The sequence below is a fragment of the Natrix helvetica genome (assembly GCF_964273705.1).
Source record: "Natrix helvetica genome assembly, contig: HAP1_SCAFFOLD_306, whole genome shotgun sequence".
Taxonomy (NCBI): Eukaryota; Metazoa; Chordata; class Lepidosauria; order Squamata; family Natricidae; genus Natrix; species Natrix helvetica.
The window spans coordinates 20,433-37,156 of NW_028113473.1; the positions used below are offsets into that span (position 1 = coordinate 20,433).

General features: G+C 41.2%; 1 long non-coding RNA gene across 1 annotated transcript in view; it reads right to left on the bottom strand.

The window, feature by feature from the left end:
- Positions 1-15,932, bottom strand: part of LOC309382388 — a 33,213-nt gene extending 17,281 nt beyond the window's left edge. Inside the window, exon 1 of the long non-coding RNA XR_014173665.1 lies at positions 15,768-15,932. This is a non-coding gene — a long non-coding RNA (uncharacterized lncRNA). The remainder of the gene's footprint in view (positions 1-15,767) is intronic.
- Between the last annotated feature and the right edge of the window lie 792 nt (positions 15,933-16,724).

Consider the following 16,724-nt stretch of genomic DNA (forward strand, 5'->3'; position numbering starts at 1 on the left):
CCTTTCTTTGCAAGTTCGTATCCACAGTTCACCTTCTTCAAAATGGTTGTCAGTGGTAGCATTGAGAGTATAAAAAGTAGGGGTGAAAGGGAATCACCCTGGAAAATGCCTCGTTTAATTTCAACTTCACCCAGTTCTTCTCCATTAGCCATAAGCTTCGTTTTCCAGAGGTTCATTGAAGTTTCCATGAATTTTTGTATGTTGCTGCTAATGCCAAAGATTTTCAGGCATTTCTTGATCTAGCTGTGGGGAACTGAATCAAACATTTTCTTATAGTCTATCCAAGCCATGAACAGCTTGGTTCGTCTTTTCTTTGAATTCTTTAGGATTAGCTTGTCAATCAGCAGTTGGTCCTTTGTTCCACTTGAATTTTTACAGCATCCTTTCTGTTCTATAGGAAGCAAGTCATTTCTTTCCAAATATCCGTAAATTTGGTTTGCAATGATATCAGTAAGGAGCTTGTATGTTGTTGGCAAACAGGTGATTGGCCTATAGTTTCCAGGGTCCTTTCCTTTTACTTTATCTTTTTGGATCAAAAATGTCCTTCCAGTTGTCATCTATTCATCATTGTCAGGTGTTTTTAAGATCTGGTTCATTTGGGCTGCCAATATTTTGTGCATACTTGTAAGTGCCTTTAGCCAGAAATCATGTAGCTCATCTGGTCCAGGTGCACTCCAATTCTTCACTTTTCTTGACTGCCTTTGCACCATTTCTTTTGTTATTTTCACATCTTCCATTTTATGCACTTTAATAGAATCCTCAACCTGCTTGATCCATTTTGCATTTCTGTTGTGCTTCTTGTTTTCCCACAAATTCTTCCAGAATTTCAGAGCTTTCTCTTTATCAGGCTTTTCATTTGTTGTTACTCCATCTTCACTTTCTAAGCTCTTATAAAACTGGTGCTGATTTGCTCTGAACTGAGTTTTCCTTGAACTGAGTTACTCGATTTTCATACCGTTTAATCTTTTTAGCAATGGCAACAACCCTCTGCTTCAGCTCTTCAATTATTACCACAATCTCCTTATTCTCCAAATAGTATCTTGCTTCCAGGCTGCTTTTGACCTGCTTGTTCTTTAGCTGACCTTGCCTTAGGTTCTTCAAGTTGCTCAAGTCTCCACGAAATAATTTATTATTTTTATTATTATTTTTATTATTGTTGTTGTTGTTGTTGTTGTTGTTGTTAAAATGTCATGTGTGGTGTGTTTGTGTGCATTTACGTATGTGTATGAAATTTTAACAAGATAAAAGCAATATTAAAAAATAAAAAAGTAAAGAATGGTGAATAAGTAACAAAATAGAAAACTAAACTAAAGGAAAGATAAAGAGAAGCAGCTTCCAGTCTTTTTGACAACAGTATATGCGCATTTATATTTTACTTTCTTTCTCTAAAGTTACATCATAATTTCCTTCTTCCATAATTCTTGATACGGCATTAGAAGGCTGACCTGGCATGTATTACCAAAATCTGTCAGGGAGAGGAGGGAAAGGTTCCCCTTTCTGAGATATGTCCATCTGGGTTCCAAATGTGGCACCAGCCAAGACCCCAGAGTAGGGGAAGTGGGATGGAAGTAGTCATCTGAGACTGTTGAGAGACTTGATTGTTGGGCATAAGACCTTATTTGTTATATTGGACCCTAAGAGAGATTCATTGGGATTGTTGTTATTGTACCTGCCTCTCTGCTGTATAGCAACCTTTCTGCCTCAGCTTCTTGACTCCGTGTTTAGGTTGTGGTAGAATCCCTCAGGCTTATGATGTTGGGGAACTTTGTCTTGTATTCTCCGGACTGGAGTCAGAGGTAGCTTGAGAATTAATGGCCACCATGATAGCCATGGGCCTGTACCAAATCATTGAGGGTCCGATGCATAATAGTCATACGTCTGACCAGCAGTGGCATAGTATTCTGAATTTGGGAGATATATTTTTTCTCCCAACATGATCAGATCATTTCCTGGTGAAATTCCAGTTCTCTGGCGCCACCCTCCTCTGCAGTAATTTGCCCGGATAACTGATGAAATTCACTGGGTTCCAGAGGCAGCTGGGGGTTGTTCCAAGTTTGCTACATGGTTTGGCTGGAGCGTTGATGCCTGCCTGAAATTGGAGACTTTTTTTATTTTGGACTGGTTCACACCTGAGCATCCTCTCCGCATCCTTGGATCAGAACTCTCCTTAGTATACAGAGGAGTTAATGGAGTTAAAGAGGGTAAGAGATGCCTATACAACCCCTGGCAACTGACAAAAGAGGGAAGATGACTGAACAAGCTAGAGCGCAATTAAATCTATCTTGTGGTGGTAAGGGTACTGAAATATAATTATTTCTCCACCCTTAGTGCATTTTCAAATAGCTATCCAGCGGCTCTGTTTCAGGTGACCCAGAACCTTCTTGGAGGGAATAATTGTGGGGTTCATTTTCAGAATCACTGTGAGAAATGTATTGGACATCTGTAAGATACAATTGCTCAGATTCACTCTGAGTTGGACTGCAGCCTTGATGCAGGGCCAGTGGAGACTATAGGGCTACACAATTATTTGGGAGGAGTGCAATTCCATTGCCCCTTAGGCAGTGGACAGGCTGTAGCTTGTAGCTGTTATTTTGGCAACTTCTGTGTTAGATTTGTGCCCTTCCTAGCTAGTCAAAGCTCCCTAAAAATAAACGCATGATTGGGATCAGATTACCCGAGGGAATCTTTTCTCTCAGTGGCTTCTACCCATCTAATCCAGTCAAGCAATATAGGCATGCTCCAGGTCCCATCCGTCAGGAGTATTGGCTGATGAGACACAGAAAACATGCCTTCTTTGCAATAGTACCTGCCCTCTGGAAAATCCTCTCACCCAAGATTAGAATGGCCTCAACCTTGTTGGCCTTTTGGAAGGCATTGAACATTTAGTTATTTGCCCAGGCTTGGTGTCCAGAATATGGAAGAAGGGCCCTGTTTCCTAGTCATGCTTAGATCTACAGACTATAATATTTCTTGCCTATTGGATGCATTTAATTGTTTTTTTAATTGAGTTTTTAATTGATTTTATGATTGTTTCCCGCTCAGAATCACTTGTTTGAGATGTATGGATATATGGGCAGGTGGCAAATAAGTTAAATAAATAATCTGTCTTTTAATGAAGCTAAATTTCAATATTGCCTTTTAAATTGTGCTATTGCCATACAGTTTTCCACTCCCTCTTATACATAAATAATATAAGAAAAAAGCTTTGTCATAGTTGATTCCGATTTATGTGCTTTCAGTCTGTTTTAAGTCTGTTTATAAACAGGAATCATAAAAATCTTGAAAGCAATTTCCACTATTGCACTAATTGCGCTCACATTAATTCCTAAATCCTTTTTCAATTGCTTGCTTTGTCAGTCAAATTAACTAGATAATTATCTTTCCTCTCCACCCACAACTCTGCAGGGGTCTTTTTCAGCTTTTCTGTTTAAACCTTTGATTATCTCAGTCATGTGAAAAGCTAACTCTATATTAGACAAACAAGAAACAACTTGACTTGAACAAATACTACCCTTGGTACCCTGCACTAAATATAACCTAAGTAGTTAAAAAAAAAACTAAGATTTTGTATACTAAGTCAAACAAATGAAGGGTGTGTGTACTCCTAGTAAATTTCTGTTGCACAAAAAGTGAAAGATTCCTGGAGTTGAGCTTACCTCCTTTTTTACTACATGAAGAGTTTCAAATAGTTTTCTTTGCCAAAAATACAATAATTACTTCCCATTTTGTTTTGTTTGTCTAACCTACCTCCCTGGCTTTCCTGATATTGTTCATGGATTTAATTTGCTAAATTCTCATGTGAAGATTTGTGACTTAGATTGATTTTTGTAATTTGACTATTTGTCCTTTTCTATTTTGTATTTATTTATTTCTTTTTAATTAATAAAAGAGCAATAAAAACAATGGTGATAGTGATATATTGTCAAAAAATAGGAAATTGTAAATTATTATTATGACATATCACATTATGGGTTTTTGATGTATTTTTTCCCCTGCTTTTCTTATATATATGCGGTCTTTTCCTTTCTGACAATATATGCATCATTATCACTGTAGTATCATCTTTTTTCCTTGTCCACTTAATGAGAAAATATATGAATTGTTGCATTCCTCTGGGTTGGTACACATTCAATCTCTACTTAGCCACGAGCATGACAAAGTGACTCAGGAACAATCATATCCCCATCATATCTAAGAATGTTTGGAGGATAAAATGAAGGAGTAAAGTAGGCCTTATCAGAGGAGACACAAAATAATAGTGCATACAAGTTGTAATGTAGGCAAAATATGACAATTCAGTAAATACCAGTTTTTAAATTACGGTTTCATAGCATTGTGTAATAGGGATGAACTAAATAACATCATAGACTTGGAGATTCTGGACACTGATACAGTAAGAAAACTGAGAGGTGGAAGAGATTGGCTTATAGACTTATGTATTTATTTGGTTGAACTATGGAGCTTTTGTTTTCTCAGTTGATTAGTGTTAGGAAACTTGTGCCATTCAAAACTCTGATTTTGAAAAAGGAATAGCTGTTCTGTAAATTCTAACAAAATCAATTCATATAATAAAGTTCCTCATCCTACAATCTTATACATCTATTGTCCATGAGTTATATATAGTTTCAATCTCTGTAATTCCTTGAGACCATATCTCATGGTTGTACTAGCTATACAATGATAGCAGACATATTGTGTGAATGAACTGCAGAGGTTAACTTGGTGCAATATATACAGTATTAAAAAATATAATCTATATACTATTAAAAATCTCCTGTCTAGAAACTTTTAACTGAACAAAATGATGCATCATAGGGCAAAACCTTGTCAACTAAGGTATCTTAAATGAGCTAACTTACAGAATGCTGGGACCCTTCTCTCCTGAAAATGAAATTTAGGGACGTTGTTTCAGCGCTACTGGATTGCTGTACTGCAGGCTTCATGTTGTCCTCATTTTCAACATTCCTGGACACTTCCACAATCCCTTTTCCTCCCCCGCTCTCAGCAGCAGCCACTTACCTGCCTGCTGGGAGGTAGAGGAAGGTTTCCAATATTAATTCAGCTTCCCACAAGGAAATTCAATGGGGAAGCTAATAGAAAGTTGGAAGTTGTTACTATTCCCATTGATTTTTTGCCTGCCCTTGGTCATTCTGTTTTGGTTGTTGTTGTTATTGTTGAGATAAGGAAATATTTCTGAAATGATGACCGACTGGGCTTGCCAACCGCTATAATTAATGCATAATTAATAAATGACCTGCTAGTATAAAATGAAAAATAAGAGAAGTACAGATCACACATCCAAGAGAATAATGCGATATTGAAATAATTTCGGCTTGTTCATGCAGTTTCTTCCTTTTACCACACAAATCCTATATTAGATATGATTTCCCTTTCCTGTGAGCTATGAAACTAGGTTTATCAACTTCATTATAGCTTAGAATATTAAAACAACTTCAGATTCATAGAAATTCTCTATAATTTCTCAGGGATAATAAATAAAGGTTCAACCAACAAACAGCTAAATCTTTTTGTGCTCTAGGGTAAATTCATTAGATTCTCCAGTGATAGAAAACATCCCATTAAGTCTCCTTAATACCCATTAAAGCATGAAGGTTAGGAGCCAAAGTTCTGATTCTTAAGTGACTTATTTATGGTTCTGATAAATCCACTCAGCTTGTCCTAAACTGCTAACATTATGTTCCTAATTTGGATAAAACAGGAAGCTATGATTGATTAATTGATGTTTCTGGTTAATTGGACTTATCACAAAGAGAAATTGCATATGTAGGCAAAAGGCTACATATTCGGGTAAGAATCTTCCATATGTGCTGAATCAGCTCAATGGTACCATTAATGCATCAGATAGTCTATTATACTAAGTAAATAAATTTATCTTGGTGTCTGTTTCAAATTCTTTATGCAGTGTGCCTTCTCTCCAATCATTGTTCTAGTGTGCTTTTTGTTTTTTGTTTTTTTATTCAGAAAATTCTTCAGTTTTTACTTAATGATTTTATCTGTATAGTTTTCTCACATTGCTGAAAGGAATGAGAAATTGTTCCATCTTAATTCTTTCCTTTACATTTTATTGAACATTCCACTTTTCTGTCCTATGTTTTCCTTTCCTTTTCAGTTTATTCCATAGTGATTTTTATGCTAACAATTAGGAGTTTGAAGAATTGTTTGCACTGTTGAAGATTTGGGGCAAGAAAAAGGCAGTTGTTTTAGAAACCTATATTAACTAAAATTGTCCATCTTACAATTACTTAAAATATACACTTAATATTTCTTAATATTCATTCAATTGAAAGTCTATTATTGGCCTGTGTAGAAAAAATTAAAATAATATAACTCAAAGTAAATTTAATTTCTAGTATATACTCACCACTTGATCCTGATAAACTGGGCTAGTAACAATAAAATATTCAGTCTAACCGAGAAAAGATACATGTGCATGAATGATTGGAGATGAAAGAACAGATTTAGTACTGCAAAATAATTATAGAGAGGTAAACCTTAACAATGCAGTGCAATGTCTGTTTACTTTCAAGTAATCCTTCTGAATCCAGGAAGATCATTCACTTGAAAATATGTTTAGAATTGACTTTTAGAGTTCTTAATTGACCATGCATATATGGCAGCTTTTGATTAAGATGTCATTTTGTATATTGCTGGGGGCTCATTAGAAATTTTAAAATGCTTAGTGGGATCTCACACAAAATGACTAATATGCAATATTTTATATTTAATAAAATGGCTGTTATGAAAATAGTAAGTTGTAAATCTATTTAATAAAGAGTAGGCTGGAAGTGATGCTCTTTAATACCTTTTTTTTAATGGGATTTTTTTTTAAACGATCACTGATTATTTTTTTTATAAAGCATTCTTTTTGTAATAAAGCATTAGATTGTAGTGTTATATTGAGATTATGCAGCAGGAATTGGTATAAAAAGATCTTTAACCCTTACATATCAAAAACTACTCATATGAGGGAGAATTTAAACCTCAAGAAGTCACATGAAAAAGAAAGTACATCTTAGAACTTGAAGTTCTAATGGTTTTACATATCAGGACATAGTAGAAATCATTGGTTGTTAGCATTTCTTAAAAATAGGTAAATATAACCTTAGATAAATAACAACTCCTGATGTTATGTGATACACCATGTCATCATTTATTTTACAAAAGGAAAGCCAAATGGAGAACCCGTGTATGAACAACTACATACACCCTTATTGCTTCCATGGGTATGAAGAGGCTAAATAGCAACCAGGTGCTGCTAATCAAATGCCCTTAATTAATTGATGAGTAGCAATTGTGACTACCTCTATAAAAGCTAAAGTTTTAGGAGTTTCCTGGTCTCCAGCATTAAGTGTATGTTAACACAATGCCAAATAGGAAAGATATCAGCAATGATTTTAGAGAAGCAATTGTTGCTGCCCCATCAGTCTGGGAAGGATTATAAGGCCATTTCCAAACAGTCTATCATTCTATAGTAAGGAACACCATTTCACAAATGGAAAACATTCAAGATAGTTGCCAATCTTCCCAGGAGTGGAGGTCCCAGCAAATTCACCCCAAGGTCAGATTGCAATGCCCAGAGCAATTGTTACAGGATTAATGGCATTGTATTAGAACAGGGGTATCAAACTTGTGGCGTCACATCATCATGTGATGCATTGTGACTTTTTCCCCCTTCGCTAAACTGGGGGTGGACGTGGCCAGCATGTGACACATCCAGCCCATGGGTTGCAAGTTTGACACCCTTGTATCAGAATCTTGCAACATTCCTGGAAAGTAAATTTGTTATTATTACCTAAGTTGCCCCTAGGAATATAAGGTTAATTTCTGCCTATTACATAAAAGGCCAAGAGAGGTATGAAAACTTAAAGGTGATAGTAGGCATTATTAACAGAGTTGGATGGGACTGTTCTGACCCAGCCTTAGCAGAAGCAAGAAACCGACTCCTTGTCACGAAAAAACCCTCTTTATTTACCTCTTGTGAATTAACTGCATTCAACCACTGAAAAGCCCAAAGTAATTAAATGTAGTAACAGACCTTATCAGTTACTTGCGATAATTGCAAGGTGGTGAGCTCCCAGCCGAAAGCCGGCAAATTCAGTTCTGGCAAGCAGTCTTTATGGCATGAAAACACAATGAACAAAATCTTCAAAAATACAAACTGTTGTCTCCTATGACAACCACTTCCCTTTCCTTCTATTTATTCCCCAGCCAGGGAGGTGCCATTCAGTGTCCACGTGTGCTTTGCTTTCCGAGTCAACTCCTTGTCCTCTGTTGCTCACCTCTTCTAACTGCTCTGCACATATGTGCATCTCGAACAGACACCAACTGTTCTTCCTCCTCACTCATATCAGCTTGCAGACTGCTGCCTCTCTGGTGGCTGGGAAACGTCAGATGGCCCTGACTCTATCTCTGCATCTGACACAGAGCATCCATCAGAGCCTTCCCCAGACTCCAGAACTGGCCCAAGTTCCTCCCCAACCTCCTCATCGTCCGAGTCTGCCGCCAGCTCTGCTGGCAGCTGGCAGGCCACAACAGGGACCTGGGAAGTCTTCTAGTCCAACTCCCTGCTCAGGTAGGAATCCCTATACCATTTCAGACAAATGGTTGTCTAATCTCTTCTTTAAAACTTCCAGTGTAGGAGCACCCACAACTTCTGGAGGCAAGTTGTTCCACCAATTAATTGTTCTGTCAGAAAATTTCTCCTTAGTTCTAGGTTGGTTCTCTCCTTGATTAATTTTCATCCATTGATTCTTATCCGGTCTTCAGGACTTTGAAGAACAGATTGATCCCTTCTTGTTTGTGGCCGCCACTTAGACATTGGAACATTGCTATCATGTCACCCCTAGTCCTTCTTTTCATTAAACTGGACTCCAAATCTATGACCATATTATTTAGTTCACTGCTATTACACAATATTATGAAACATTAATTTAAAAATGGCTATTTACCAAATTGTCATATTTTGATACATTACAGCTTGCAATGCACTATTACTTTGTTTCTCCTCTAATGCGATCTACTTTGCTCCACCATTTTATCCTTCAAACATTCTTAGATATGATGGGAATATGATTGTTCTTGGGCAACTTTATCATGCTCATGGCTAAGCAGAAATTGAATGTGTACCAACCCATAGAAAAAGCAACATTCTACCATTTCGTATGCTATAAATAGGATGGTCCCACTGAATAAGGATCAGAAAAGGCTTTTTCAGGAACAAAGGGTCCATAAATTTTATTAAAAATCAATCACTTTTGAATATGATATAAAAAGTATAACAAATTATATTACCAAATAATTAGCATGATGTAATCATAAATTGCCATCAGGATAAATAAGCAAACTACTGCTAAAGCAGTGGTGGGTTTCAATTTTTTTTAGAACCTATTCTGTAGATGAGAGAGACCTGTAATTGGCATCATAGGTAGATCTCAACTATGAGAGACAAAATGAGGAAACAAATCCAGACAATCACAAATGATGCCAATTACAGGCCTCTCTCATCTTTTTAAGTGGGAGAACTTGCACAATTGGTGGCTGACTAAATACTTTTTTGCCCCACTGTATATGGCAACAGCATCGTTATTGGTATATTCTCCTTGTCAATCTCTAAGAACATCCCAGCCAGGGTAAAGTCTCATATATCTAGATGGTTCCTGGTACTGCCTGGTGGTGCTAATTAGGTGAGCTCATAGACATTTGAGGTAAACAGTTACTGAGGCGTTGCTTTCCCCAGTGTGTGATAGTTTTCTCTTGGATTCCTCTCTGTCCTGCCTTCTCCGATCAACCCAACTGCTTCCCCAGCATGTGATAAGTTTTCTCCTCGTTTGGGCAGGTGGCCGCCTGCAGCCTCGGAGCCTCATCTGGGTGGGCAAAGGAAGTGGGTGGGCAGGGCAAGCATGGTGTGGACGAGGAGGGCAAGCAAGTGAGCGGATGATGACCAGCAGGTGGGGGGAGCGAGCGGGAGGGGCAGGCCAGGGGGAGGCAGTGTTCCAGTACGGATTGGATTGGATTTATTGGATTTATATGCCGCCCTTCTCCCAAAGGACTCAGGGCGGCGTACAACATTAAAAAACACATATCACAAAAATTAAAAGGAAATTAGATAAGTATCCAAAAAAACCAAACCCAATTAATATAACAATAACATTTTAAAAATTAGATAAAATTAACAGGCCAGGCTGGCTTGCTGGAAAAGCCAACTTTTTAGGGTGCGTCGGAAGGACCAAAGGTCGGGGATTTTGCGAAGCTCCGGGGGCAGCTCATTCCAGAGGGAAGGCTCTCCCACAGAGAACCCCCTGGGGGTTGCCAGCCGACACTGTCTGGCCGACGGCACCCTGAGGCGGCCAACCCTGTGGGATCGCACTGGACGGTGGGAGGCTACTGGTGGCAGTAGGTGGTCTCGCAGGTACCCTGGGCCTAAGCCATGGAGCGCTTTAAAGGTCATAATTAGTACCTTGAATAGCACCCGGAAAACAACCGGCAACCAGTGCAGGCCACCTAAAAGGGGTGTAACATGGGAGCACCTAGGTACCCCCATGATAACCCGCATGGCCGCATTCTGGACCAGCTGAAGCCTCCGGGTGCTCTTCAAGGGCAGCCCCATGTAGAGAGCATTGCAGTAGTCCAGGCGAGGGCATGAGTGACTGTGCATAGAGCATCCCGATCCAGGAAGGGGCGCAACGGACATACCAGGCGATCCTGGTAAAAGGCCCCCCTGGTCACGGCCATCAGGTGTTCTTCTAAACTAAGCCGCATGTCCAGGAGGACTCCCAGATTGCGGGCCCTCTCTGAGGGGGCTAAAATTTCTCCCCTTATCATCAAAGATGGAACAAGATGCACAAATCGGGATGACGGAAATCACAGCCACTCAGTCTTGAAGGGATTGAGCTTGACCCTGTTCCTTCCCATCCAGATCCGCACAGTCTCCAGGCATCGGGACATCACGTCGAGGGCATAGTTTGGGTGGTTTGGGGTAGACACGAAAAGTTGGGTATCATCAGCATACCGTACCCCAAAACCACGGATGATCTCGCCCAGTGGTTTCATATATATGTTGAACAGGAAGGGTGAGAGAACCAACCGCTGGGGCACCCCACAAGTGAAGTGACGCGACTCGGGGTCAATCTCTGCCCTTTAGTCAACACGAACTGCGACCGATCCGACAGGTAGGAGGAGAACCACCGTAAAACGGTGCCCCCCACTCCCAACCCCTTGAGTCGTCGCAGTAGGATACCATGGTCGATGGTATCGAAAGCCGCTGAGAGATCTAATAGGACGAGGAAAGAGGAGCAGCCCCTGTCCCGGGCCCGCCAGAGATCATCGACCAATGCCATCTCCGTGCTGTACCCAGGCCTGAAACTCAACTGAAACGGATCCAGGTAGACAGCTTCATCCAGGTACTGGGGAAGCTGATGTGCTACCTCACTCTCGTCAACCTTCGCTACAAAGCGAAGGTTGGAGACCGGACGATAGTTGGCTAAGGAAGCTGGATCCAGGGAGGTCTTCTTAAGGAGGGCCTCACCACCACCTCCTTCAAGACGGTGGGAAAGAACCCCTCTCTCAATGAAGCGTTGGTAATCACCTGGAACCAGCCTCATGTCACCTCCCGGGAAGCCGAAACTAACCAAGAGGGGCACGGGTCCAACACACAAGTGGCAGCACTGAGTCTCCCCATAATCCTGTCCATGCCCTTGGGGGTCACAGGGTCAAACTCATCCCAGATTGTCGCCACAAGATTCATCCCCGTCGACTCACCCGAATCTACCCGAATCTATCCAAGCCTGTCTGGATCTGAGCAATTTTATCCTGCAGATACTGAACAAATTCTTCAGCCCTACCCTGCAAGGGGTCTTTCCCAGTTCCTTAGTTAAGTAAGGAACGGGTCACCCTAAACAGGGCGGATGGGCAGTTATCTGCAGACGCGATAAGAGCAGAAAAATGTTGCCGTTTTGCCGTTTTTATCGCCACTAAGTAGGATTTAATATGAATTCTTACTAGTGTTCGATCAGATTCGGACCGGCTGGCCCTCCAGCCACTCTCTGGGCTTCTTTTCCGGCGTTTCATCTCTCGGAGCTCCTCGGTAAACCAGGGAGCCACCCGGGATCGACACCGGGTCAGAGGCCGCAAAGGCACAATGCGATCCAAGGCCCCAGTGGCCACCCTATTCCAGGCTTCCACTAGGGCTTCGGTCAAGTTGTTTAGCAAGGGATTCAGGAAAAGTCCAAGCTCCATCAGGAACCTTTCAGGGTCCATCAGGCGTCTGGGGCGGAACCATCTTGTCAGTTCTGCCTCCCTGCGGCGAGGAGTAGCAGTATGGAAGTCAAGCCTGATGAGGAAATGATCAGACCGTGACAAGGGTTGAATAGAAATATCCCCTAAATCTAGATCATTCATCCACTGCCCAGAGACAAAATTCAGGTCGAGCGTGTGTCCCCTATTATGGGTGGGGTCTTGAATTAACTGAGTTAGGTCCATACCCGTCATGGAAGCCATGAACTCCCAAGCTGATTCAGATGTCTCACCAATGGAAGGCAGATTGAAATCCCCCAGGATCATAAGCCTGGGGAAATCAACCGCCAATCCAGCAGCAACTCCGGCAGGGCCGATGAAACGTAGCAGGGAGACAGGTACATAACAAAAAGGCCCACCTGAACTCCAAGGCCCCATTTCACAAAAAGAGACTCACACCCGCCTATCTGAGGCACAGTGACCTCCTGAGGTCCGAGACTTTCCCTAATAACCGCTGCCACCACCCCTTGCCCCTCCTCTGGGCTCTCGGCTGGTGAAACGCCTGGAAGCCTGGTGGGCATAGTTCACTAAGGGGAACACCCCCCTCATGGCCCAACCAGGTCTCCGTAATGCACGGCAGGTCCGCTCTACCCTCTTGTATGAGATCGTAAATGAGGGGAGCCTTATGTACCACGGACCTGGCATTAAGCGACACCAGCCAGAGACCAGGGTCCTGTAATCCCGAGCACCTGGGGGTGCAAGAAGGGCGATCTGGAAGAAGGGGAACGGGAAAGCATGCTAAATTTCACCAACTGGTACGCCCGTACCAGTGCGTACTGGCTGAAACCCACCCCTGTGCTAAAGTAAAATTGTCTCAGAAAATGCCTGCAGTGGCTTGTATTTGTTTTTAATTAGAAGTTCATTACAGGGACTCTTACCACAGACGCACAAAAACACACTGTGTTTACATGAGTAATCATGAAAAGGCATCCATAATGACAATTTAATATTTTAGTATTATTAAAATGCGTTGCATTACAATATCCCTCAGGAAAGTTACCACAGTGGCAAAAGCTCTTTACATGAATTAACAGAATACCTTATTTAGGATAAATGTTTAATTGCAAACTTGATTCTGAGAACACTGCCAAACAAGTGAGATAATTGTAAAAGCAAGCTGTATATAACCAGTAATATTCCATTTAGGTCTAAGCAACTCACATTGTAGGTTAAATAACAAATATTAAATAGTTATATAAAGGTAGTCTTCAAGATACGACAGGCCACTTAACAGCTGTTCAAAATTAGAACAGCTTCTTCAAACATACAAACCTATTTCAAAATTAAGGCGGCTTTAGCGCCCTCATGGTCATTCCCCCTCTCTGACCAACCACAGGGATACTGCAGTGCTTCTTCACCCCACTACCCCCATCCAGCTCTGAGGCGCCTACTTGAGCCTGCTCTCTATGCCTCCTAGAAGCAGTTGCCATTTTCAGCTCTCGGACAATTTCTTGCAGAAATGGTAGCTGCTTTTGGAGTTTTCTGCCCTGATCAGCTGGTCATCGGAAGACTGAAAACTTCTCCTGACTCTTGCTAGTCTTTAAGAAGCCAGCCACTTGCATGCAAAGGCAACAACTTCAGAAGGCACTTCTCAAAACTTTTCCCCAACACATGCAGTAAATAGGGCAGAAGCTGGCTCCTTGGAAAGCTTTTTGCTGTTTGTCTGACTGCCTTTAGACAAGTACTAGGTGAGTCCTAAAGGCAGTCAGACTAACAGTAAGAAGCTGTCTAAGGAGCCAGCTTTAACCTTGACCATTGCTGTGAATGTAGAACTTTTTGAGCTGAATTTTTATCTAGTTCCTTAACACAATCTACAGAAAAAAGTTTTTTTACTTGCTTTTTTTGTTACCCTCTTTTCAGGCATAGAGTAAATTTAGAAAATGAGATAAATTAAATTATCAAGATTTTAGAATAGAGGTAGAAAGGTTAGTTTCAATACCCAATTGATAAGGGGAAGGGGGGAGATCAACAAGTATTTCGTCTCTCCCCCCCCCCCCCAGCTTTTTTCTGCTTTATTGAAGAAATGTGGATTTCTGTGGGAGGCAGAGAGTTACCGTATTTTTCTGAGTATAAGATGCACCTTTTCCCTCCCAAAAAATAGGGTGAAAATCTGGGAGCGTCTTATACACTGAATAAAGCGTTTTTGGCCTCCCTTCGCAAAAATGGTGCAGAGGGTTTGGGAGGCCTGCAAAGTGCTCCTGGGGGCCGGGGAGGGCAAAAGCCCCCCCCCAGCTCCCAGGAGCACTCTGCAAATTTCCCAAAGCCTATGTATGCCTTGTTTTTTGCAAAAAAATGGGCCTGCTTTTGCGAAAAATGGGCCATTTTTTGCTCGTTTTGGGGGGGACCCCCAGCCCCCAGGAGCACTTTGCAGGCCTCTCAGAACTCTCTGTATGCCGTTTTTCACCAAAAAAAGGCTTGCAGAGGTTTTGGGAGGCCTGCAGAGTGCAAAAACTTTTTTAAAAATTTACCTCTTCAAAATCTTAAGTGTGTCTTATACTCTGGTCATCTTATACTCCAAAAATATGGTAAGTAGGGAAGATTTTGAGTCCTTCTTACTGAAACTGCTGCCTTGGCATGCAAGCAGTTGATTTCCCCAAAGCTTAGGAAAGGTTTGCAGTCTTCCGATGGCCAGATGATCAGGGGCAGAGGCCCTGCCCACAAGCCCATCTTCATCAGCCTGCACAGAGGCTTGTTTGGAAGCTTCTCTGACATTGGAACATGGCACTAGCCCCTAATTCAGCTGGGCTCTTCCCTATGCTAGGCTGTTTTTATTTGTTTGTTTGTTTGCTTTTTACTGCTTATCTGCCTCCTTTATGGACCCAGCTGGGTAGTGGGCCTTCCAGGGCCTCCCCGATCCACAAGGTGCCCTATATGCTTGCTTTCAACATCCTGTATGTTCATTTAATGGTGGTATCAGGGTGAGCAGGGAGTGGGAGTCATTATGCAAAGCTGTCTGACTTAATGGTTTTCACCACTTGCGACTGTAATAGAAAGGCTCATTACGGTCATAGGTTGAAGATTGCCTGTAGTCACTTGAAGTATATAATTATTGTGTCAGAGTTTGACTAGACATCACAGAATGAGTAATATTGTTTCTCTAGCAGCATTAGGGTCACATTTACACAACGTACTGAGTGGGACTGCATTCTGTTACATCAACATATTTTATTTAAAAAGGAATAAAGATTTTATTAATGCATCTTTTATCCATCCAGCTATTCTGAAAATACTGCCAGTACCCATATATACAGAAGGTGACTATTAACTAATGACAAGAGGAACATCACTCCAGTACATACTTTACATCCCAGCACACTCAGATGTCCCACTTCAACATTTCTTTTTTTAAAGCTAGAAACAATCACACTACTGCCAGTTCCATCCTTTCCTATACACTGGAATTCAAATGCAATTATACTTTATATGAGGTAAAAGAGAATACACAATATACAGACCATATACTGTAGTTCCATAAAGCTTTCTTGGCCCTCTTTTGAGCCTGGAAATTCAAAACCCATCCAGAAAAGTAAAGACTCTTTCAAAAATAGCCAAAGTCAGGACCCAGATCATCCAAACACTGATAATAACAGCATTCGCTTCTTGGGGCTCAAGGTAGAAGTATGGGAGTTCAAACTGCCCAAGAAAAAGGGAGGAAAGTAAGTTTCAGCCTCACATAGCTGACAGACAAAATAATACTAGAGGCAAAAAAGTGGAGGCTCCCATGGCTCCTTCCCATATTGAGAAATCTGCCCAGATGTTATTTAACCACTCAGGCTTTACAGCAAATTGGACACACCATGAGGCATTAGTCCTCCCACACCCCCAGTATAGGAAAAGCGGACATTTTCTCATTCATCTATATTTCAACATTTTTATAACCTAAATTACACATGCCGCAAAACCCTGGCAGTGTTTATTTAAGTATCCTTGTGCACAATAAAGTTGCATAAGACAAAAATCCTCCCCAGAAAATAATTTGGGATATAGACGGGGTCTGCGGTACTAGGAAGGAATTGTTATGGTTATTTAAAAATTCCACAAACCATTAAATTGGAGCATAGGGTTTTATGTTGTTGTAACAACCTCATTTGAATGCAATCCACTCTGCCTCATCAAGTTCAGGGCAAGGATGAAGTTACAACTTCCAAAACATCTTAGGGAGATATTTGCGCAAGCAAGATTTGAACAGGTTGACACAATGGTCAGATATGGGAGATTCTATTCTATACCCTACAATGAGCGTTTCTGCATTTGCGGAGCGGCAGAGGTAGAAGACCTGACTGACATCCTATTTGACTGTTGCTTGTATAAGGGGATGAGAGACAGGTACCTTGGTCTATATACCAAACGAATGACCCATTGGGATCCCCATATCAAAACAACTTACCTTATGTGCGCCTAAAACCTGAACC